The sequence below is a fragment of the Gossypium hirsutum genome, chromosome D06 (assembly GCF_007990345.1).
Source record: "Gossypium hirsutum isolate 1008001.06 chromosome D06, Gossypium_hirsutum_v2.1, whole genome shotgun sequence".
Taxonomy (NCBI): Eukaryota; Viridiplantae; Streptophyta; class Magnoliopsida; order Malvales; family Malvaceae; genus Gossypium; species Gossypium hirsutum.
Window position 1 is genome coordinate 64489743 of NC_053442.1, and position 26215 is coordinate 64515957.

At 32.5% G+C, this 26215-nt stretch overlaps 1 protein-coding gene and 1 long non-coding RNA gene across 9 annotated transcripts in view; one reads left to right on the plus strand and one right to left on the minus strand.

Moving 5' to 3' along the window:
* Positions 1–26215, minus strand: part of LOC107923512 (receptor like protein 21) — a 63835-nt gene that overhangs the window by 25586 nt on the left and 12034 nt on the right. The gene's annotated exons all lie outside the window — the stretch shown is intronic.
* LOC121218656 (uncharacterized) lies at positions 4030–6350 on the plus strand. The gene is made up of 3 exons (XR_005915164.1): positions 4030–4324; positions 4806–4891; positions 6196–6350. It is a non-coding gene; the product is annotated as an uncharacterized lncRNA (long non-coding RNA).

Here is a 26215-nt window from a genome sequence, read left to right on the forward strand (position 1 = left end):
AGTGTGTGTGAGTTTAGCTATACATGCCATATTTAACCTGCGATAGTGTGATATCTCCCGACTCTGACGAAAATTGTTTTGATGAGACAGATATGTTTCCAACCGAGCTAATTTTGATAGTACAGAAGTAAATACTCAAATGTTTGAGTGAAAATGTGTTGATGATGAGTTGTGACTCATGAAGGTATGAATAAGGATATAAGATATTTTGTTGTTGATAAATGTTGTAATGATATGAGTATATGAGTTGTGATATGTGGCCTACGATTGCTATATGAATGCTTTGATTGTGAATTTGTGATTTGAGTTGGCATATGGACTATGTGTTGAGGAAAAATGTGATTATAAGCAAATGTTTATTAAATGTTTCGAGAATGTGAAATTATTAATAAATTGGCTATTTGTAATAGTATGTGTTATGTGCATTTATGTCCGAGTTAAATTTGAGGTTTTACTACCCTCACCCCTTATCAGTAAAATGTTACAATGAAATCTGTAAGATTTGGATCGAATAAGCTCACAAGTGTGGAGTTACAGAGGTTTGTGTTTGAAAGATTACTAATGTGGTCGAATAAAAGAATGGGTCAGCAAATTGAGATAGTGCTATAAGAGATATTGAATCGTTTTAATGGCCATTCGTATTATGCAAAGTCACTGTTAACTAAGAAGTTGAATTTGATGAAATAAAAGTATTCAGGTATGATATATATAGAAAGGTATTAATTGAAAGTTCTTTTGAATTGATTTTTGTTATTGATGGGATAATATGGACTTAATGATGATAAAATTAAACAGTTGAATAATGTTTGAATTGTATTGATGGCTGAGCGCAGTGGTTATAGTCGGACAGTTACTATGATTTCTTCTTAGCATTCTATGTGTACATTTATCCCCAGAAGTATATGTTACTGTTTAATTTAAGAAGGAATTCTTATCGTATAAGAACATTAGTTAAACATACTAATAGACGAAAGTATCGTAGGTTTGTTTGGGTTATGTTCGACATTGCTCTGTCTTTCTCTGGTATTTATTCCATTGTGTGGATATGAAAGTCGACGATAAAATCTGTATGAGGCTAATATTCTGTTTCTACTAGATAATGTTCTGTTGAATATACATGAAGATTATATTGCTTCTGATACTGTAGATCTCAGTACTTATGTGTGACATTGTTCTTTCTGGAAATTTTCTAGGATATCATCGGAATTGTTATCATTTTATATGGGTTGTAATTTTCAGATATCATGTGTAGCTTCATATGTTGAAATTCCGCTATCCCAGTTTTTTTTTATGAATCTATGTGATTATCTGTAAGAGATATCCATTTGATGAAAATGGTTATATCTATTATAATTATAATTTCTGTTTTGAAATATGGGAGTACTGCAGTACCATTATCAGAGTGATAGAAGTTGGGTTTCTGCATTGGTTACTGTTTAAACCATATTTGATTTTCTTCTGTGTTCAAATGCTTTATTAACAGCCGGGATAATATCTACTTATAGGGTTGAGACATCGTTTTCATTAAGGCCCAATGATTTCTATTTGATAAAGGTGACTTTTGTATAATTCAGAACTTCGATGATTAATATATGAGACAGCTTAAACTCTTTTCAAGTTCTCGTGAAAGGTTTGACATCGGCAAAAGTGAAAATGATAGAAGATCAAGATCAAATCTGTAAAATGATATGTTTGGGGCTATCCTTTTAACGAGAAGAAAAGATTTCTTTGAAAATTTTGATTCAGCGGTTTAATCTGATTTGAATTATTTGATTGAAAAGATAATTGGGTTATATGTGTTTGAATCTATCCACCGGACTAGAAATAAACTTTGAACGTATATATGTGAATTTAGGGATAGTCTGAAAGAAGAATTTGTATTCTTGAAGATTTGATACAAAATTATATCTATCAGAATGATTCTATCTGGGAAAATATTGTGGTAAATTAAAGTTAGTTCGATTGTTGAAGTTTTCCTTTTGCACAAAGATATTGTCAACCGAAACATCAATATTGGTTTAGCCTAGGTTGAATAAAAAGTTTACGATTCTCAGTCATATGTCAATGAATGGTTTGAAGTGTGTTCTAATAAAAGATTGTACAGAGATATCTTATGATTCCATATAGTTAAAGCTTCATGAAAAGAGTTATGTGACATATTTGATGACTTAGAAAGATCTGAATTTGAGACAACGTCGATGGTTAGAGTTGTTAAAAGACTACGACCTTGTAATTGACTATTATCCAGGAAAGGCTAATGTTGTTGCTGATACTTTAAGTCAAAAATCGTTGTTTGCTTTGCGAGAAATGAATGTGCCTATGACTATGTCCAATGATGGTTTAATAATAGCTGAATTAAAAGCTAGACCGTTATTTGTTCAACAAATTTGTGATGCTCAGAAAGTTGATAATGATTTGTTAGCAAAACGAGCTCAATATGAATTGAATGGTGTAACAGAGTTTCGAGTTGATACCAATGATTGTTTGAGGTTCAAAAACCGAATATGTGTTCCGAGGAATTCAAAGTTGATTCAGATGATTTTGAACGAAGCTCATAACAGTCGATTATCTGTTCACCCGGGTAGTACAAAAAAATGTATAATGATCTGAAACAGCTTTATTTGTGGCATGGTATGAAACAAGACATTTCTGACTTTGTTTTGAAATGTTTAGTTTGTCAGCAAGTAAAAGCCGAGCATCAGGTACCTTCTGGATTACTTCAGCCGATCATGATATTGGAATGGAAATGAGACGGAGTCACGATGGATTTTGTATTAGGTTTACCATTGACACCGAGCAAGAAAGATGCAATCTGGGTTATTGTGGATAGATTGACCAAATCGGCACACTTTATTCCAGTCTGTACTGATTATTCACTTGATAAACTTGCTAAATTGTATATTTCTCAGATTGTGAGATTGCACGGGGTACCTATTTCTATTGTTTCTGATAGAGATCTGAGGTTTACATCGCGATTTTGGAAGAAACTGCAAGATGCGCTAGGTATTAAATTGTATTTTAGCATAGCTTTCCATCCGCAAACAGATGGTTAATCTGAACGAATCATTCAGATACTTGAGGACATGTTGATATGTTGCATTCTCGAGTTTGAAGGTACGTGGGAATGATACTTACCTTTGATTGAATTTGTATATAATAATAGCTTCCAATCTAGTATCAAAACGGCACCTTACGAGGCTTTGTACGGTCGTAAATGTTGTACACCATTTTATTGGATTGAACTCAGTAAAAATAAGATACATGGGGTCGATTTGATTAAAGAAACTGAACAGAAAGTGAAAGTGATTCGGAATAGTCTGAAATCAGCATCAGACCGTCAGAAATCTTATGCGGACTTGAAAAGAAAGGATATAGAATTTCAGATCGAGGACAAAGTGTTTCTGAAAGTTTCACCGTGGAAGAAAATATTCAGATTCGGTCGTAAAGGCAAATTGAGTCCGAGATTCATTAGACCGTATGAGATTATAGAGCGTGTCGGACCAGTTGCTTATAGATTGATGTTATCACCTGAGCTAGAAAAGATTTACAATGTATTTCATGTTTCGATGCTTCGTAGATACTGATCTGATCCTACACATGTAATTAGTCCGTCAGAGATTGAGATTAGATCTGATATGTCATATAAAGAAGAACCGATTTACATTCTAGCTCGTGAGGTTAAAGAGTTACGAAATAAGAAAATTCCATTAGTCAAAGTACTGTGGCATAAACATGGAATTGAGGAAGCAACCTGGGAGCCAGAGGATACAATGAAAGAACGTTACCCATACCTATTCACCGGTAAGATTTTCGGGGACGAAAATCCCTAAAGGAGGGAGAGTTGTAACAACCCAATTTTGACCCTAATCGGACAGAGTGGTTTCGGGACCACAAATCTGAGTCAAAAAATATTTTAATAGTATTTGAGAGTTTATTATGTGTGAATTTGATTGTGTGAAATTTCCATGTTTAAATTTTATCGTTTGAATGACCGATTAAAGAAAATGACTTAATCGTGTAAAATTAAAAATTTAAGGGGGTCAATTTTAAAAGCACCTAATTGTTTTTGTCTTTTAAAAATGGGGGATTTAAATGACAATTGGGCCATTTAGATGATAGTGGGTGGCAATGGTCAATATTGCCCTTGTATTATATGTTTTATAATTAAATTAAATAAGGTTAAAATAGTAAACCAAAAATATATGTTATTATATGTTAAATAAAACAAAAAGAAAATAAATTCATCATCATCTTCCTACTGCCGAATTTGAAACAAGAGAAAAAAAATCTAGCTAGGTTCGGCCATTAATGAGCTCAAATTAAGGTTAGTTCTTTGTTCGGTTTTTGATAATTTTTACGTTTTTGAGATCGTTGCTTTGAATACTACCTGACCCATGCTTGAATTTCTGATTTTGATGAATATTTTAAGTTATGCCATTGATGAATATTTGTGTTTTGTGATGTTTGATGATGAATAATGAAGGATATGTTTTAGATTAACACGTTTTGTCTTGGAATTTTTGATGAATTTGAGTATTTAAGGCTAAATTGTGAAAATAAATTTTTGAGGGACTAAAATACGAAATAAATGAAATGCATGGACTTGTATGAGTATAATAAAGATTAGGCCTAAGCATGGTATAGTCAAATTTTGAATGTTTTGTGTAATTTGTGTTTTATCCAATAGGGATTAAATTGTAAAAAGTGTAAATGTTAGGGGCAAAATGGTAATTTACCCATTTATGTGTTTTTGGATTAAATTGAATATAATTATATTTAAACTACCTTATTTTGAATATAATTAGATCAAGAACCGAAGAAATCAGAGTTGGATTGGGGAAAAACTAAAGTTGTCGAGTAATCGTTTGGTTTCGACTTTTCACCGTACGAGGTAAGTCTAATAGCAATTTAAATGTTATTAAATTGGAATTTATATAAATATATCTATCATACATTTAGTAAGCTGGAACTAAAAGTATATAAATTAAATAAAACTTGGTGATTTTTCTATGTGATAGCCGAACATAGAAATTGATTTTGGGAGGTTGATATTAATGGTATAAATTACATGTATATTAGCTAAAGTATGCTTTAAGTTCAATGATATGAAACTAATAGTAGAATTTACATGGATATGTAGTTCGAATGTAAGATTTAATTTCTTGAGTTGAATTTAAAGTTATGAATTATATATATAAAGTTTGAATGTATGATACAAGTTCTTTGATTCTTTGAGTTGAACTTAATATTATGAATTATATATATATGCACATATGGTTCGAATATATATATTTAAAGTTCTTGAGCTGTATTTAATGTATGAATTTTATATACATATGTGGTTCAAATATAGGTTACAAAGTTCTTGAGCTGAATTTAATGTATGAATTTTACTTACATATGTGGTTCGAATATAGGTTACAAATTCTTTGAGCTGAATTTTAATGTTGTAAATTATACATATGTGGTTCGAATGTTTGTTTGCTATGAAGAATTGAATATAATTCAATTCTTACGGAGATACGGTTATTGAGTAAGACTTATGTAAACATAAAGAATTATACGAAAGATCATTTTCGTATATGAGATTTTCAGGCTTAATGCCTAGCAGGCTTGATGCCGGTGAATTATTTTAGACTTTATGTCTAGCAGGCTTGATGCCGGTGAATTAATTCAGACTTTATGTCTAGTAGGCTTTGTGCCGGTGAAATGAATCGGGCTTTGTGCCTAGCAGGCTTTATGCCGGTGTTTTATACAGGGCTCTATGTTTTATAAATTTTATATGAGCAATAGTAAAAGCAAATAAATGTGTTAAGAAAGTTAAATTATTCAGGTATGTGTTAGCCATTTTCTTAATTGCTGATAAGGTAAGTTGATTATTTTAATTTGATAATAGTTTCAAATGAAATATAGAGTATGAGTTAACCATTTGAGTATAAGCATGTTTTAGCATAATGATTTATTGAATATTCGGCTTTGCTAAATATTTATGTGTATTTGGCCATATGGTTTGTTTATATGAAAATACAATGTGATTTTTATTAAAGTGTTATATGGTACAAAATATTATGATATTTGGTTTATTTTAACTTAATGATGGAATAAGTATTAATATATATATATAAATGAATTTTTGCTTATGACTTACTAAGCTTTAAATAGCTTACTGTGTGTATGTTGTTCTTCGTTTTATAGATTTTGGAAGTTGGTTACGAGCTCGGGGATCGTCAGAGAAGATTATCACACTATCGACTCCTCTCGGTATTTTGTAAATTTTGAATTCGATCTTATGGCATGTATAGCGTAGATGAAATACTTGAATTTAGATTATGTAATATTAAGCCATGCGAAAATGGTTTAATTTTCTTGTTTGTGTTCGGTTTTGGGCTGAATTATGGTTTAAGCATACTTTAATCATGGATTAGTATTTTATGGTTAGTATTTATATGGTAATATATATATGTGCATGGTGATTTCATTCAAGTGTTTCGGTAATTATGTGTTGAAGTAAGTAAGTTTGTTATATTCATTAAGATAAATAATGTTAAGTTAAGTGTCTAGGTTACGTATTATATATGAAATATATATGATTTGGTTGGATTTAGTAGTTAAGTGAATAAAGGAGATGATTTAGAAATTGAAGTATGCTTGTAAATGTTGGTGATTAATTACGTTTGGCTTATTGATAGAGTAAACGAATGTATATATATTCAAATGTGTATTGATTAGGATTTATGGCTTAGTATATATATAATGGATTAATTTATTTATAAAAAAAATTGAGTCGGGTTTTGATCGGTAATGCCTCGTAACACTAATCCGGCGACGGACACGAGTCGGGGTTTTACAATGATTGCATTGCATTTTCATCGTAAAGAGGTGTTGATTCAGGTTCGATTGTTAAATAGAGAGCATGTCATAAGGAAATGGGTTTCTTGATAAAGTGGATAATAATACGGTTGTCCGAATATGGTCCAAGAAAATGTGATAAGAGAAGGTTTAATGGAGGACTACACGACCATTGCTCCGTTGCCCGAGAATTCAAGATGACAAGAATTATTTGAGAGCCACTGAACTTTCTTAAAGAGAAGCCAACGAGCATCATGAGGATAGGTGGTTAATGACTCGCGGCCCGGATCAAGGAAAAGGGAGATAGAAGACATCCCTTTTGAAGAGTTCATGAGATTTATCTTAATACGCGAATGAAGAAAAGGATTGTTCTCTTGGAACATAAGGGTAAAGCCGTATATATATCCGCTTTATGTAAAGAGATTTGTTTTCTAGTAAAGTTGTTCTAATATAATTGAACCAAGAATTAACGTCTCTTTTTGCATTCATTTCATGCATCTACATTACATTTCATTGCATGCATCAAATTTCACTGAAAGACCCTAATTAAACGAAGTCATTACAGAGTCAACGGAAACCAACCTACCAAACCAACACCCTTGCGCTACCCGAACAGGAACTAAAGGAATGGACCAAAGGTTGGAGAGATTAGAGCAAAGGCAAATACAGATGCAAAAGCAATTGACCAAATTTCAACAAGATATGAAGGATCAGATGCTAGAAGTCCAAAGAAATCTGATGAGCCAATTAACCCAATTATTGGATAAAGGGTTAGAAAAAGGAAAAAACCCAACGGTCCACTTTGGAAGTAATAATGAAAACCCTGCTCCTTTTCCAGGTTTTACCCCAACAAACATCCAAGCACAACCGAATACATATCCACAAAGGGTAACTGTTAACATCCGACCATAGTACCAGACCAGTACCTCGACATCGGTGAATTCCGCGACAGACTCAGGTTCCAACCTTAGGGGCAATCTAACTACTTCTGTTTTCCTTGATGATCTAGCGGGAACAAAACAGGTGAGAGTAGAGCTCTCAAAACCATTTGGAGATTGTTACAAACAGAAAGGGCAAGAGTGGAACCCTCAAATCAATACTTCGAAGTCCCCGAGGAAGAGAGAAAATGAGGTGAATGACGCAAGTAGGTATAACGAGGGTTATTCAAAGCCGTTTACCGCAAGTCAGCCAAAGATGGTTGCTTCTGGCCATCAGATCTCCCAGAAGCAAGAATCCGGCACAAAGCAAAACATTGATAAGTCCAAATTTGTATCAATCCCAATGTCATACCGGGAGCTGTATCAAAATTTATTTAACGCACACGTCATCTCCCCTTTCTACTTGAAGCCTCTACAACCTCCATACCCCAAATGGTACGACACAAATGCGCAATGTGAACGACACAAATGCGCAATGTGACTATCATGCAGGGATTACGGGGCATTCAATAGAAGATTGCGTCGCCTTTAAAAAGGGGGTTGAAAGGCTCATCAGTATAGGCATTGTCAAGTCCGATACAGAAAATCTGTTGCCCAATTATATTGATAATTGGGAGGAATGCAATGAATGAGGAAATATTAGGAAACGTTCACATCAACGCCGTACGAAGAAACAACTGAAGAAGGGACCTTGTTAGATATTTACTCTTACATACTTAGGGGTGTTTTGAGCAATGGGACTGTGGAAGAGATCCCTGTATTTTGTAGAGCTAATTCGGAGTAATGTCCAAAACACGCTTATTGCTCTGAGCCTAGGGGCAATAAGAATCCTTTTGTGAGATAGGCTTATGTCCAACATCTTTATTTCAATAAAATGCATCTTTGTTTCTCACTTCGAGCAAATATTCTTTTATTGTTTCCATTTCATTCATAATCATACTAAACAGATAAATATTATTAGATTCTTTTATTCCTTAGATCTACTTTCGTCCTATAACAGGTCTTCAGATATCAAGGACATGAGCGACACTGCTATTGACTCAGAACCTCCTTTTGAGCAAGATATGTGTCCGGATTAAACTTCAAGATTTTGGAGATAACTGAGACTGTAGCTTATCTCCTGATTTGTTAAGGACGGGAGAACAAGATCCTACCTTACACAGAATCAATAAAAGTCATGGCCTTTCTCTATGTGGGGCACAGATATCACAGGGCCGATCTCGCCTAGGGTTTTTTTTTACAGTTATCTTTATGGTCATCGATTACCTCACTAAGTGGGCAGAAGCTGCTTTATATGCCAATGTCGCAAAGCCGACAGTCTGTAAATTCTTGAAAAATCATATGTCAGTATGAAATGCCAAAAAGGAACACACTTGACAATGCACTAAAATTGAACAACGGCATGATGTCAGAAGTTTGCAGTCTATTCAAGGTTAATACATTTCACCCCAAAATGCACGGTGCAGTGGGAGCAAAAAAAAAAACAAAAAAACAAAAACAAAAAAAATAACAAAAAAGAGAGGAAAAACTGCTAATGGGGCAACGCATTGGCTTATTGTGGTTTTGTTTATTAAGGTCAAGATGTTTCTCTCCGAGTGTTGGATCAGATCTTGATTGAAAAAAAATGTTCAAAGTTATTGGTCTTGGTCAAAGGCAACAAAAACAAAAGACGCGAGCTCATTAAAGAAGGTTCACCCTAGAGAGTTCCATGAAGGAGACCTAACATCGAAGAAAATCCTCCCCATACAAAAAGGACTTTAGCAGAAAGAATATGTCAAACTAAAAAGAACCTTATGTAGAAGGCTTTATTTAGAGAAGCGTTGATTTTGACCAGAAAGGATAGCAAGGACTTACCTGATCCTATGAGTGCAAATTCGATCAAAGAATGTTCAAAAGAAACAAAAAGAAGAACAAAAAAGAAAATAAGAACGAAAAAAGAAAAAAAAGAAAAGAAAAAGGAGAGGCCAAGGTGAAAACCCACAAAGGGCACCTTGAGACCAAATGGGCTTTGAATTGAAAACCCAGGAAAAGGGCAATTCAAATTTTTTATCAAAGGTGGGGCATGCGGTGGCCTTGTCCTCTCTGAGTTAATAAGAAGGAGAGATGCTACATCTTGGGGCATTAACAAAGTCTTCTAGGACTTCTAAAACATATATCATGTTCAAAAAGGGTATTTAAGAAGCTCATACAGAGAAGCTCATACTGCGATATCTGGGGCACCTGTTTTCACCTTATTCATTTCGTATCTTAGTAAAATTTGCTATCTTGATTAATTTATTCATTTCGAGCTGTGCTCTGAATAAAATTTCATCTTATCCATTGTGATAATCTTTTTCATCTTATCTTAGCAAAATTTACTATCTTGATTAATTTATTCATTTCGAACTTTGTTCTCAATAAAATTTCATCTTATCCATTGTGATAATCTTTTTCATCTTATCTTAGCAAAATTTTCTATCTTGATTAATTTATTCATCTCGAGCTTTGTTCTCAACAAAATTTCATCTTGTCCATTGTAATAATCTTTTTCAAGCATTTTTCATTGAAATAATGATTAATGGACTGATGATATTCAAGCAAAAGGAGTTCTGCATATTACTCTGAAAGCTTCTAAATAATACAGGAACCTGAAACAGGACTATTGTTTAGAACACACCAAGTTTAAAGGTTGAAATGTCTAAGAAAGAAAAGTCGAACTTAAGACTATCCTTTCGGATTTTGTTGTCCAAGCATGGACTGAACGAAACGAAAAATGTCGTGTTGGTGAGAAAGCTTCAATGAACAAACGAGCAATGATCACCGAGTAATAAAAAGAGGTTTCTTGGAAGAGAAAGTTCTACAATTGTTAAATATTTGGAACGACACCCTGGGAATGGTGTTGGAGACCAAAGAAATTCAGATCCTGTATACCTGAATTACAGTAGGATAGAATTGAGAGAGAGTCAGGTCTTGTACTTAGTGGAAGGAAGATGGCTCGAATTTTATGTCCCAAAATTACCGTGGACTTAACCTTGAAGATTACAACGGATTGAACTTTGAAGATTACAATGGGGGCAACCCGTTTAAGTGAGAGATGAGTGTTACCAGTCGAACAAGATGGCATTCTGACGTGTTGGCAATAAAACCTCAGTGAATAATGAGTGATGACAGCCTAAGCATTAAAAATAAGATCATTCTCGAAAAATGACATTCTGCATTCATGCAAATATCATTCAATGGAAATATCATTCCTACACACCTAGTTAGGAGCATTTGATTCGTTCTGATCATAACATCCTAATCACTAGGCATAATAGGCCCATGAAATGGACTTTGCAGGTCATGTTCCCCAAAGAACATATCAATGAAGTTACCCATACCCCTGAAGTTGCAGTGGGATGAATTGAAGTCGTCATATCAAGTCTTATCTCTCAGAAATTACAGAAAAGTAGACTAGAAGCAGCAGATCTTGTCTTCCTGTATTTGGCAGCGGAGGAGATCGAAGATAGCAGATCTTGTCTTCCTGTATTTGGCAGCGGAGGGGATCAAAGATAGCAGATCTTGTCTTTCTGTATTTGGCAGCGGAGGGGATCGAAGATAGCAGATCTTGTCTTCCTGTATTTGGTAGCGGAGGGGATCAAAGATAGCAGATCTTGTCTTCCTATATTTGGCAGCAGAGGAGATCGAAGATAGTAGATCTTGTCTTCCTGTATTTGGCAGCGGAGGGGATCGAAGATAGCAGATCTTGTCTTCCTGTATTTGGTAGGAAGTGGATCGAAGATGCAGATCTTGTCTTCCCATATTGGTGGCGAAGTAGATCGAAGAAAACAGATCTTATCTCTCTGAATTTGTAGTAGAGAAGATCTTATCAAACCTTATCTCTCTGGTGATGCGGTGGAACAGATTAAAGCTACAACGATGAATCTTGCTTCCCCGACATTACAATTTAAAAGATTGAAGCCGCAACGACGAATCTTACTTTCTTGGCAATGCAGTGGATCAGATTGAAGCTACAACGGCAAATCTTGTTCCCCGACATTGCAATTAAAGAGATTGAAGCCACAACGGTGAATCTCACTTCTCTGGCATTACAGTAGGGCAGATTAAAGCTACGACGGCGAATCTTGCTTCCCTGACATTGTAATTTAAAAGATCGAAGATGGCAGGTTTTACCTCCCTAAGATTACAGTGAAGTACATTAAAGCCAGTAGTTCTACTTCCCTGGGCAATAGTAGAATAGATTGAAGATTACAGATCTTATCTTCCTAAGCAGTAGTGAAGCAGATCGAAGATGGCAGATTTTACCTCCCTGAGATTACAGTGGAGTAAATTGAAGCCAGTGGTTTTATCTCCCTAAGCAGCAACAGAGTAGGTCGAAAAAAACAGATCTTATCTCCCTAAGCAGTAGTAGAGCAGATCACATCAAGTCTTATCTCCCTAAGCAGTAGTGGAGCAGACGAAAGAAGCCAATCCTATCTCCCTAAAGTTGCAGTGAAGCGGATAAAACCACAAATCTCATCGCCATGGAGTTACGACAGAGTAGATTGAAGTCATATCTTTCTGAAGTATTGTAGAATAGATTAAAGCAACAAGGCACAGTGGACTTGAATAAAGTTACTTGAAGAGAAGCACCCAAAGAAGTCAAGCCTCAGCGAGACCGGAAAAAATTGGTCTTTCTTAGTCTTTGCTCTATTCTCGTTACACGACAACGAGCAAAGAGGGGCAGCTGTACAAGCCCATTTTGCCCGGGGCCCATTAACCCTCAGCCCAAATTAAAACCCTAAGCCCAAATAACCAGCCCAAACTAAAAAAAACATTTCAGCAAAATAAACCCTAGCCCACAAAAAAAAACTAAACACATTTCAGCCAAGAAAAAAAACCTAGGTGCGCCGCACCTAGGTCTTCAAGCCTCTGCTCCTGGCCGCCTCCGCCGGCCTAGTCGCATGCCTCTGCCGTCGCCTGCACCAACACGTCAGAACACCTGCAAAATAGCAATAAACACGCAACAACAAGTAGCCAAATAGCAAAACGACAAAAATAGAAGTTTAGGGGTTGTAAAAATCGGCTATATAGTCCGAACAAAAACATTGTAATGGTCGGCTTCTCTTCTCCTGGCAATTTCACGAACTAGAGAAATAAAAAGCAAGACTAAGGTTTTTTTTTCTTTTTTTTCAGATCTGTTGTTCTATTTATTTTATTTTATCTTATATTTAAAAAAACAAAAATAAAATAAAGAGGAAGGAGAATACCTGGGGTCGCCTGAAGAGCCCTTTGCCGACCATTTCGGTCGTTGAAATCGGGACGTGGGGAAGGGACACTGAGTTTTCTCCTTTCGACCTTGAAGCCTAAGGATTTCAGCCTTCAAGCGCTTCAAAAATGGCCCAAGAGGGCGACCCTTGCGCTGCTCCGATCACCGACAACGGTGGGGGGCACGACGGCGCGGTGAAGGCCTAGAAGCCCAACGGTTGGATGGGGGTTCGAGAGAGGGGGAGAAAAAAAGAGAAATTAGTTTTTTAAGTTTTTAGCAAAAATGAAATTTCAGAAAACAATTAGTTTAAATAACATAAAGCAAAACGGCGCCGTTTTCCCCCTCCTACCCGCGCGTCGACCCGACCCGCAACCCAGGGTCCGCGTGTTTTTGTGCGGGTGGGTTATTTGCAACTCTGGCCCTTCCACGTTCGCGCCCTTTTCATTTTTCTCCCTTTTCTGTTTATTTTCACTTTTTTAATTCGACCCCGCAATTTCGTTTGAATTCCAATCGGGCCCTTAACCCACTGGCGCACTGAAAAGGGACACGTGTTCAGATTTGGGTATTTTGTGCATTTGGTCCTTGGCCTTCCCGCGTCCTGCACTTTCAGTCCTTATTTATTTACTTATTTATAATTTTACTTTTAAATTTTCCTTTTATTACGATTTAATCCTTTTTTGCATTTTATATATTTTCTTTATATTTTCGTTCATATATATCTTTTATAATTGTATGATTTTGTTAATTTTGTTCACTCTTTTATTTACATGTCTATCATTGTTTTCTTACTTTAGTTTCTTGTTATTTTGCTCGTATAATTGTTTTTATTGTTTATTATTTTTGCTTGTATCATTTTATTTACATTGTTATCATTGTTATTTTGCATCCATTTTTACTCGGATTTGTCCAAAAACGCAAAATTTCAAAATAAAAATAACACTCGATACTTGAGATCTTCAAGAGAATCGAGCCCTAACGTATTAGGTTTCGATTTTCTTTGTTGAATTTAAATAATCGAGATTATTTTTTTAAAAATGAATAAAAGCTCAATATCGGGAATTCAATACGTTGTGTCCTAACGCATTGGATATGACACGTTGTTTTCTCGATACGAGGATTTTTTAATAATAAAGGCAATATTTCGTATTTAGAAATTCGAGAAGTCGTGTCCTAACTTACTGGGTTTCGATTTTTTCTCGCGTTAACCTAAATAACCGAATATCCTTTTAAAATTGAAATAAATGAGGTTTAAACCAAAAAATAAAAGGCAAGCTTAGTCTCAAAATACAAGATGTTGGGTCCTAACTTACTGGATGTGACATCTTGTTACTTCGAGATAAGGAAGTATTTTCCATTTTTATTTATTCGAGTAATTCTAAAATAACGCAATATAAAGAGGGATCGTATTTTTAAATTTTTTTCGAGTCTTTAATTTTCGACACCAATACATTAAGTAATCAACTAGGTACCAGTTTTTGGGCGCTACGAGGGTGCTAATCCTTCCTCGTACGTAACCGACTCCCGAATCCGTTTTTTGAAATTCTTAGACCAAACTCGTTGTTTTAATAAAATTAAATTGTTTATTAAAAACAACCGCTTTTAAAGGTGACCCGATCACACCTCATCAAAAAAAGATTGGTGGCGGCGACTCCTACTTTCGTTTTCATTTTCAAACCTAAGTTGACCCCGTTTTCATCCAAAAAATGGTGTCAACAGGTACCATTTGCATTCTATGAATAAGACGGAAAGTTCAAAGTAAACGCTGGATTCTCACGATTATGGAGCCCCCCAAATTGACAATGATGATTGTTTAAATTACAAACGTCCAAACTAAGTTAAGCTTCTGGGGTCTCTGCATTTCATTTTTCCGGAATTATAATTTATATTATTTAATTAATATTAAAAAATTATGATTTAATTCTTATTTAAAATTTATTAAATAATAATTAATTTTTATCATATAATTATAAATTAAATTCTATTAAAGGTAATTATTTGATACACCCGTCTCTGTAATTTTTTAGACTCCATAAGTGGGTTGAGTGTGTGGCAAGTGTTACATTTTTTTATATAATTAGTTTTTTTAATTTCTACCATACTCTATAATACACTTGTCAAACCTTTAATCCATTTGTGGACTTATTTAAACTTTTTATTTTTTATTTTACCAAATTATATTATATTTTGTTAGACGTAAAAATTAAATTTAATATCTTAAATGGACTCCTAAGTTATTTATTGATGAAATATTTAAAAAAAACTATTTAAAAGATTTACATTTCTCCAAGCTATTTCCCAATTCGTTGCTTAAATGATTTACATTTCTCTAAGCTTTATTATTTACATGTGATTTTACGTGTTTAATATTTAATTATTTTTAAATATTGTACTTTCAACCACAATAATTAATATAAAGTAATACTTTTTATTTGAATTATTAGATATAATTATTAGATATTAAATTATGAATTCAAATATTTTAATAGAATTTTTTTTGAGTCAATTTTAATAGAATTTTTTAAAAAAACAATTAACACATTTTGAACGTATAAAATATTACTTTATTTAATTAATGTAAAATAATATTATTCAAGATAATAACTAATTACATAATTACCTCTAATATTAATTAAGTGTGATTAATATGCATAAAATTTTATTAAGTAATAAGTATATTTTATAATCATCACAATTGTTAACTAATAATTGCAATCTAAATTCTTAGTATTTCTAAATATGTAATACATAAATAAAAAAACTTTTTAAAAATATACTAATATTTAACCTTTGAATTTCATATATTTGAAATGTTTGGATACTCTATTTTTTAAATTTCGTGTGGAAATGTTGACTTTTGCTTCAATAGATAGAATTATTATTGAAGAGATCTTGACTTAAGTGATGGCTTGTTGAATTATAAAATGGGTTTATTACTAAGTAGTGAATTTACTAAATATTTGTTCAGACACTTCATTTCTTTTTTAAAGTACGCGTTTAAGATATTCATATCGGCCACATATTCAGACATAAATACAGAAATATAATGTTACAAATAAGTGAAAAAAAGTTTAAAAGAATTAAATACTGAATAAATACCCATATTGAGAAAGTTGCAGAAATGAGTAACAATTTTGAGAAATAAGAAGTTGATTGGTTGTATTTATCACAATTTCACATTATATTTTTGTCTATTAAATAATCATAACAAACACAATTCACTTTCAAAAATTAGGTATAATGCAAAAGCAACAAAATTGTTTAAAGGCTAAATATGTCATAGGTTCTTATACTTTTCATAATTTCTAAATTTAGTTCCTTCTATTTTTATATTTCAAAATTTAGGTCAAATTGTTAACACTGTTAAAATTTTTTAATTAAATTTACTGATGTAACATTTTGAAATAAAAAAATATTCATTTAATAACAATGTAACTAAAAATATAATATAATGAATCTGAATTTATTTTAATGTAATATAACTAAAAAAAAAATCACTTGATGCTTGAATGGCAGAATAGAAATGGGAGCAAGAAATGTTTGATGGCAACAAAAGATATGGCAAGATAGTACTTTAGGTTTTGTAAAATATAGGTTTTAGAGTTAGTTTGGGCATTATTTATTAAGGATTAGATTTGGATTTTGAGTCTGATAATGCTTGAATTTGGGTTAGATTTAGATTACGTATTTAAATTTTTAAATATAAATATTATATTTAAATATAGTATAGATCGTGATGGTTGTCAATTCCACCAATATAAACCTATGCCTAATTTGCAAGTTTACTACAAATTATTTCTCTTTCTCGACCAGATTCTTGTCGGGGCAGTTGTCGTGCCCAAGAAATTTGGGGGAGGATAAAATTGAAAACCTGGAACCTGAAATAAACAAGGAAAAAATGCGTGAAAAGTAAAGGCTGAAAATAAAATAATAAAAATAGTTAAATAAATATGAAGAAAATTTAATTAAACTAAGCTTAGTTTTAGGCACGGATTTTTCCTCGTCTTTGAACCGATCCTCGAAATTAGATGAACTCTTCTTTTCCAATAAGCTAGTTATAGATACCAAGGACGCCTCGGACACCAACTCTTCCTTGTGTAAATTAGTTATGGAACGTCCTATAACTAACCCTTACCGATCGAACAACCAACAAAACGTTCGTGATTTAGAACTCCAGCAGCTTTGCGTTCTAGAAGAGCCTAGTTCGAACCAATGTCCTCAATCGCGTGAGACATTTAAATTCGGTTACTACTTCCCTTGACGGAACCAACCAGCAATCTCCACTTGGCACGCCAATGTGTTCACAGAAAACTGATTAGACAATCGATCCTTTCAGAATTCCAACTGCACGTCTAACCACACTAAATCAAACGACGTCTTTTTTGACTTAATGTTGATCTGACTTTGTGAGTTGACAAAATCATACTCTTAATCTGGAGAAATAATAAGTACTGGAATTTAGGAGTTAAATTGCTCGGGTTTGTAACTCACGATTTTTGACGAGGCTAATTCCAACCTAAAGCTGAAAATGGATTTAGTTAACTAAGGTTTGGGGCATATTGGAGTTGGATAAATTAAATAAGGTAAAATTGGGTGAAACGAATGGGTGGCGTGATTAAGTATGGGGGCTGGATTTTGGTAGTGTATTAAAGTGGGATGGTTAGCTACTGGAAATGAAAAGGAAGTTTGAAAATGAAATTGTGAATGGTTTAAGTGGTAACAAGCTGGAAATTAATGAACTGAAAGAAAAAGGAAACTAAAACAACAAATAATTTCATGAGTAGAAAGGAGGAATTGTATTCCAAAGATGAAAACTTGATTTATGACTTGATGAATAAATGAACAATGTAGCCTCCTATTTATACTAGTGGCTTTGTTAAATTAAGAGCCAACTAGCCATAGAAAATCAAGGAAATAAAATATTCCATGATATAAAAATCCCAACATAATCTCCCACTAAGTCAACAAAAATTTCAGCTAATTACATCTTGGAAAAATTTTGCTTTGGTCCTCCTTTGCTTCTTTCTTCAATCTAGACCAATTGTTTCCTTTTTCTTCTATTTAGCCCCAAATTGCATCCCTGCACAAAATTCAATATAAACATAGAAAAATCAGTGGTGCATTCTAATAAATTGACCAATTAAATTGCATGAAATATGTATTTTTTAGCATATAATCAGATCGGGTTAGGTTTAAATTTGAAAAATTCTGCTCGAAATTCAGTCTAAATAAAATATGAGTCTAAATTTTTGGTAGTGTCTCATTTTTGGGGTTTTATATTCTTCTTCAAGCTCACTCATATTTTAGGAGGGTCTTCGAGCTTGTGCAAGTAGTCCCCCCCTTTGGACGGCTCTATTCATTTCTATTATATATTTTTACTAAACCCTACATTCACTTGTCATTACCCCAACCATTTTTGTGATGTTTTTAAACTTCACCAACGGTATACCAAATTTTATTAAAAATTAAAAAGAAACGTTAAAGACATCTGACAATATCTTAAATCTATTTTGAATTAATAAGTTTTTTTCATCTGCTAAGAGTTTTAGCACGTCTCTTTTTTCTTTTTCGTCTGCTATAGGCACGTTTCCCTTATCGTAGGGTTTTGGGTTGGCAAATTTGCAGTGTGATTGTTTGGGATATTTGTTAGTAATGGAGGAAGAGCTTGCAAATCTAAATCTTGACTATGAAGAGGAGGAGTTGACTCTTTGTGAAAAAGATCTGAATGATTCAGAAGATGACTATCGATTTTGCTTAGTAGAAAAAGCTGTAACGGAGTGTGTGGTTCACTTTCTCTCTCCAAAAAGGATTTTGGTTGATCTTTGGCATCCGTTGGGGGAGTTACAATCACAAATATGGGGAAAAAAGGTATTTGTTCCATTTTTTCTATGAGATTGATATAAATAAGGTTTTGGATGGTATACCCCGGTGGGGAAGACCCAATGAAAGTGTCTATTTAAATTTTATTCAATATTATGATTTATCAAATGTTGTTTGAACTAAATCAGATTGATTGGACCAAGAACTAGTCAAAGGATTGGTTCGAAGAGTAATTTTGAACCAATTAGATCGAGAATCAGTACGAACAAGTTAAAAAACCAATTGAACTTGAATTTTTAAAAAAAAATTAATTTCTTTAAATTTTAATAATTTTTTAATTACACAGGCGAATCGATAACTTAATGATCGATTTGACCATCGATCTGATTTTACAAACATTAAATTTATCATCTACACTAAACAAATTTATTATATATATTTTTTGTTTTTACTTTTATCACATGTTTGATCATAACAGTTTGTGATTTTTTAGGCATTCACCCTATTATATATATATATTATATATATGGGTTGAATATACTAGCCATTCCAAAACTATGATCCATGTAATTAACGTCCTACATTAAGATAATAGAAAAACCTCATTGGTACAATACTCACTATAATTCTTAAGTATGTAAATAAAAAAAATTTAAAAAATTTACGTTGGATACTATTTATGATGTTGGACTTATTGTAACTTTCCTTATGAAGTTTCATTTGAAGGTAAGAAATGTAAACTTTTATTCTGATAGATTAAACTATTATTGAGGAAACCTTAAGTGCTGAGTGTTAACCATGAAATGAGTCTCTTTCTAAATTGGGAAAATTGTGGTTTTGATCTTCTTGCAACTTGTAAACAGCGTGTGGAAGTAACATGTTGTAAGTCCGGTGAATTGGTTGAAGAGTGATGTGGGTACCATTTGCAATGGGGCGCTGCTGCATATTTGATGTTTACTTCATTAAACATTGATTCCGTTCCAAGTATAAGAGGGAAAGTTCAAAGTAAACGCTGGATTTTCACAATTATGGAGCCCCCCTACTGACAATGATTGTTTGTATTACAAACGTCTAAACTAAGTTAGACTTTGGGGTCTCTGCATTTCATTTCTCCGGAGTTGCATAAATCAAAGCATGTCAAGCTTGTGAAATTTCTTACTTTTTAATTACAAGCATCTATTCTATTTGGGGTTGGGTTTATTTAATCTCAGATATATAGATATTGATTTCGAAACTTGCTTATCATTGAAGATGTAATACAATCCCAATAAAACAGCAATACCATAAGAGTAATAATAATAACATATAAAGTAAATATGAATTTAAAGACAATTCGGCAGCAGAATGATGATCCAATCAATAATCCAAGGATTTGTTTTGAAGAATTCCAATCCAAATCAATTACCAATATTCATTCATGATCTTCTATAATTACCTAGATTTCTCTAGATAATTAGCGTTGCCCAAATGAGTCTCTTTCTAAATAGGAAAATTGATGGCTTTTGTCTTCTTAGAACTTGTAAATAACGTGTTGAAGTTTCATGAGGAGATGTTGTTTGATTGTGAAATTGTAAAGCAAAACTACAGCTAGAAAGCATTTATAACCACTGATTTCAAACAAGGTAATGTCGTAAAGAGCAGGTTGAATGTGAGTGCTGTGGGGTCTGCATTGGGGTATCTGCATTTCATTTCTTGGGAATTACATAAATCAAAGAATGTTAAGCTTATGAAATTTCATTCTATTTCTTACTTTTTAATTACAATCATCTTATACTATTTGGGGATGGGTTTATTTAATTCAACAATCTATGGCACATTTTCTTACCCTACTTTATGCATTTTTACCCAATGCTGCTTTATATCTATATAACTCTATAGGCCATTCCTCATTACTCTCGTCCAATTTCTTTTTTTTTTTTTGACATTATAATTATAAGACTTTTAACATTATATAACTATTAACATTTGCATGTTTTGTCAAAATGGCTGTAATTGTATTTTTTAGTCTTTTTTAGCCATCAATCATTGTTTTTTTTTTCAATATGCTTTCTTTAACAGTTTTAATGAAAGTACAATTAAAAAAATTAACCCGGATGATGTGAAATTTCATATGTGAAATATTTTTAATGAGATGTAATTTATTACTTAGATAATCCAATAAGATAATTGCATGTGAAATATAATAAAATAAATAAATAATACATTAAATTTAAAAAATAAGTCTTAATTTAAAGAAAATAAACGTAATTATCTAAACAATTTAACCCAGTAGAAAAACTTTTAATAAACAAACGTATGAAAAATTGTAACCTTTTGAAACAAAAGAAAGATTGAAAGATTGAATCTATTCAGTAAATCTCTTAAATTTATTTATTAAATCTCTTAGAAAATGTAGTTTGAGTTTTTTTTTGTATAGTAAAGTTTCAGTTTTGGTCCCTCTATTATGATAACATTTGAGATTTAGTTTTTATATTTTAATTTTTTTCCATCATAATTACCATGGTAAAATTTCAGTTTTGGTCCCTCCATTATGATAACATTTGGGATTTTGTTTTTATATATTAATTTGACATAATTTGATTCTCAACTTTCACAATGATATTAGTTAGTCCAAATAATTAACATATTTAGCTATCTTGATTAATTTTTTTATGTTGATTTAAAAAAAATACTATTCTAATAAAAAAAATATTTTGACATAATTAATTAGAATAAGTGTTATTAAAAAGTTCACATAAGCTACCCACAATATCAAGTGAGATAAATATTTTGACTAACTAATAACAACTCTTTTTTTCAGTCATTATATTATAATGGTAAAATTGCAGTTTCGAACTTTCTATTATGCTCACATTTAGAATTTAGTCATTATATTTTAATTTGGCATAATTTGGTCATTTACTTTTATAATGGTATTAATTAATTTGAATAATTAGCATCCTTAACTAAACCGATTAAAATGATTACATGAATGTATCTTAAAAATGCCTTTTTAACGCATTATATATTTGCATGAAGTTTGAATTAGTATTTTTGAGAAAAAAAATTGAACTCAACATTTAGACTAAAATAATTAAGGGTATCAACTATTTCAACTAACTAATGACATTATGTAGAAGAATTAAATTACATCAAATTAAATAATAGGTACGAAATTCCAAATTTAAACATAGTACAAAGATTATAACCATTATTTGATCTAAAACAATCATTTGTCATTTGATTTAATAAAAAAATTTAGATATATTATTTATTTAAACTTTTTATTTTTTTATGGTACCAAATATATTATATTTTTGTTAATTATAAAAATTAAATTTAAAATCATAAATGGACTCCCAAATTATTTTATGGATGATTTGTTTTAAATATATCGAAAAGATAATTATTTGATATCTTCCCAAGAAATTAAGTCCACTCATTGCTTAAATGGTTACCATTTGCAACGGGGCTTTAACTTATTTGCATATTTGATGTTGACTTCATTAAACATTGATTCTTTTCCACGTATAAGAAAATGATATAAGAGAAGAGGGAAACTTCCAAGTCAAGCTTTGTTTATATTACAAACGTATAAACCAAGTTTAAAACAACTAAATATATTAATATTTATGATGGTAACTTTCCTATGAATTTTTATTTGAAGGTGAAAATATGAACTTTTGTTCCAATACGTAGAATTATTATTGAAGTGATGGCCACGAATTGGATCTATTACTAAATAAATTTCCATAAATAAATCTTTATACCCTTACTATATTAATTATCTATGTATTTTTCATTTACTTTATTTATAAGATTAAATATATTTGGCTTCTTTCAATAAAAATCATGTTTAACTTTGAATCCCATGTGATGGCCTGATGGTTGGGGTGTTCACTGCCTCAAGTGTGGCCTGAGTTTGAATCATATTAATCGTGTTGATTGTTTTGGCTTTACCTTATTATTGTAATTCAGCAAAAAAATTAATATTTAACTACAAAATATTTTAAAATTATATTTAAGTTAGTTATATATTGATGTTGACGTGAATTTATTAAATTATTTTATATAAAATTAATTAGTTACCATTATTAAAAAGATTATAATTGAAAAAATTGATTAAAATATAAATTTGAAAAAAAATTATTAAGCCCCTAGTGCTTCCAAGAAACTCATTCCACAAAGGGTCCATTCATCCCTTAAATGGATTACCTTTTTTCCCCCAACTTGATTATTGATAATTTCCATGGAAAAGCCTCTTTTCCAAGTCTTCCATTAATTTGGATGTGATAGAATACTAACATTTACATGACTGGTAATCACCCACCGCTTACGCCGGGGTTTAATGAAACAATTTTTATTATTTATTTAATATTAAATTTTGTTTAAAATTTATTAAATAACAATTAATTAATTAAAACTGATTAAATATTAATTAATTATTTAAACTCTTTTTTTTTATCAAATATGCTATGTTTTTGTTCATTATAAAATTTGAATTTATGAAAATATATGAGAACCTTATTTATTCGCAAGTTATTTTATGGATAATTCATTTTAAATTAATTTTAAAAGTGAATATTCAAATCAACCCTTGTGTCGGTAAATAATGTTGAGTATGAGTTGGGTGATTTACCCAGGCCAAGCAAGATTTATTGACCTCAAATCAATATGAAATCAAATTAAATAATAAAATATTTAATTTAATTATAAAAATATTAATATTCTATAAAAATAATATGTGAAGCATAAAATCAGATTATGAAATTAGGTGAAGCTGGCCCAACTTCACGATTAGACATGCAAACTTTGTGCATTCTACGCTACAAGAACTAGGAAGAACCCCTCATGCTTAAATGGTTTACTTTTTGTGCTTTATATAGTATTAGTCAAATAAAATGGGAACAAACGTTGAAGAATGAGAAAAATGGGCGACTCCAGAGTCCAGAGGCATGGGCATCAAATCATGCTGCTTGAATGGCAGAATAGAAATGGGAGCAACAAATGTTTGGGTTTTATTTATTAAGGTTTTGAACTTTGAGTTTGATCATGCTTGGGTTTGACTAAACAACTATATGACTATATGACTAAACAACTCGAGCCTTCTCAGAAATATTCCTCATGTTTCACTCCGTCTATGGATTTGAATAAGTTGAAGCGATCTAATGATCGAAGAAAAATGCAATCTCAAAATCATGACGTTATAAGTTCAGAAACTTATGTTTGGAGAGTCTAGAGAAATTAAATTGAAACGACTTGTATGACATACATTAGTTCCCTCTTTAATTGTTGGAACTATCTTCCCTGTAATGAGTTCTGTTAATTTGTCTTTTGCTGCTTTCTCTTGAATGCAGGCTAACTCTTTTGGATTTTCACTTTCCTAGCTCGTAGCATTAACTGATTCGGATTAGGGATTTTTATGAAACCTTCTCTGCCTTCAGGTCAAACAGAAACTTAGTCCTGCAGCATACAAAGATTTTGTGGGTTATAGGAAGGAAATAGTCCAAAGTGGTAAAAGATTGGTAATCCTCTGAAATGCATTGTGGAGTTATTTTCAGGACCTGAGAGGCTTCCTCTTCTTGAAAGGTATGCATCTACTCCAAAATAGTATTAAAATTGAAGACTGTGAGCAGTTACGTTACATTGTCAGTAAGGCATTGTGAAAAATAATTTAGTTGGCTTAACCATGTATACATTGAGCAGACACTTTCTGATACTCATCCAGTTAATGGCATATTGTGCGGTTTTAGGTTTCATTGGAAGCTTGGCAAAATTAATTTCCTATTCTCAGCATGAGTTAATGATTTATAAAGCTAAGCCCAACATTGTCTGAAATCATCAAATATGTTAGAGCCTTAAAGGCTGCAAGTGCCATCAGAGGTCTTATCTGCAACACTAGCAAAGAAACAAATTGCTAGTTTACACCATACCTAAACTACTGTCTACTGATATTCTTTAGCCTGTCATTCATTTCCATCCCCCTTGTTAGCTTGCAACTACTATCGATTACTTTTACTGGATCTTACCCTCTGTTGTCATCTGTTACAGATTCAAGGATTACGTGCCTGCCAGATATCGTTCTTTGTATGAGGAGTACCTCGAAAGAAGTAAAAGAAATGCCTGAAAATCAGAGGAACTAAACTTATCTGGTCGAAACAGTAATTAGACGATGCCATTTGCCAATGTGATCGATTAGAAGTGAAACTTTGAGACTTTAGCAGAATGATACTTTCTAGATCAACAATCTTTGAAGAAACATACAAACATTATGGAAGGTTTGTATGTAGTAAACTGCAACTTTGCACAGCGATTGGAAGCTTTTGGATGCATAAACGAGCAACCAAGTTGCTCATTTGTGTGTGGAGTAAAGAAACTTATTCAACATGAAGGTGGTGTTACACATAGCAAGCAATCTTTTCATAATTATTTGTTGCTACTACTGATTATGAAGGACTAGACCTGGTGACAGCTTACATTTTGTACAAATTGGTATCAAACCAACTGAAATAGAGTGAAACTAAGAATGTGGCTCGTGGGAGTTTTTGTTCAGTTCCAGAAAAGCACTTTAAATCCATGTCTTTACACAGTTATTCCATATAAACATGGCTTTGCAATAGACAATTTTATACCCTTGTAAACTCTTTCATCGGAAATCGCCATTGCTTTGCTACATGTTTCCAGTACAAAAATTTCTGGGGAAATTATCTACCACAAAATAGTAGCAGGAATCAGCGGCCATTTGAATATAGTAAAACCATGCTTGCCTCCAATAAGGATTTATGTACAGCACAGCTGCGATACACAATAGAACCATCATGTAACATGCAAAGAAGCTTGCATAGAAGGCATCCATATCAATGAAACCATGGTCTTCTGTGATGCCAGATGAAGCCTTCGGTGTCAATGGTGTTGTGACCGGTGAACAATTTTTTCCCACCAATGAGCCACAAAGAAAAGGATTCCCGACGTAGTTGCTTTCATCAAATGCTCCCAACTGTCCAATCCTTTCAGGTGTCTTTCCAGATAAATTGTTGTATGACACATTGAAGTATTCCAGGAAATGTAACACCGCAAATTCGGCAGGGATATTCCCTGTCAAATTGTTGTAGGAAAGATCTAGACTTTCCATGTCCTTGAGGTTAGAAAATGCTCGTGGCACTGGTCCGGTCAAGCTATTGTGAGAAAGGTTCAATGTGAAGAGTTTCATAATGTTTTTTGTCTCAAAACTAATTTCACCGGTAAGCTTGTTGCAGGAGAGATCAATTCCAGACATGTATTGAAGCATTCTTCTCTTGTAATTGTAGGATCTGCTCTTTACTGTGTATTCTATTGAAACTTCAATGGACGTCGAGCTACTTATGTCGTCAAGAGAACTTCGATGCAAAATATATTGCTCTGTTAC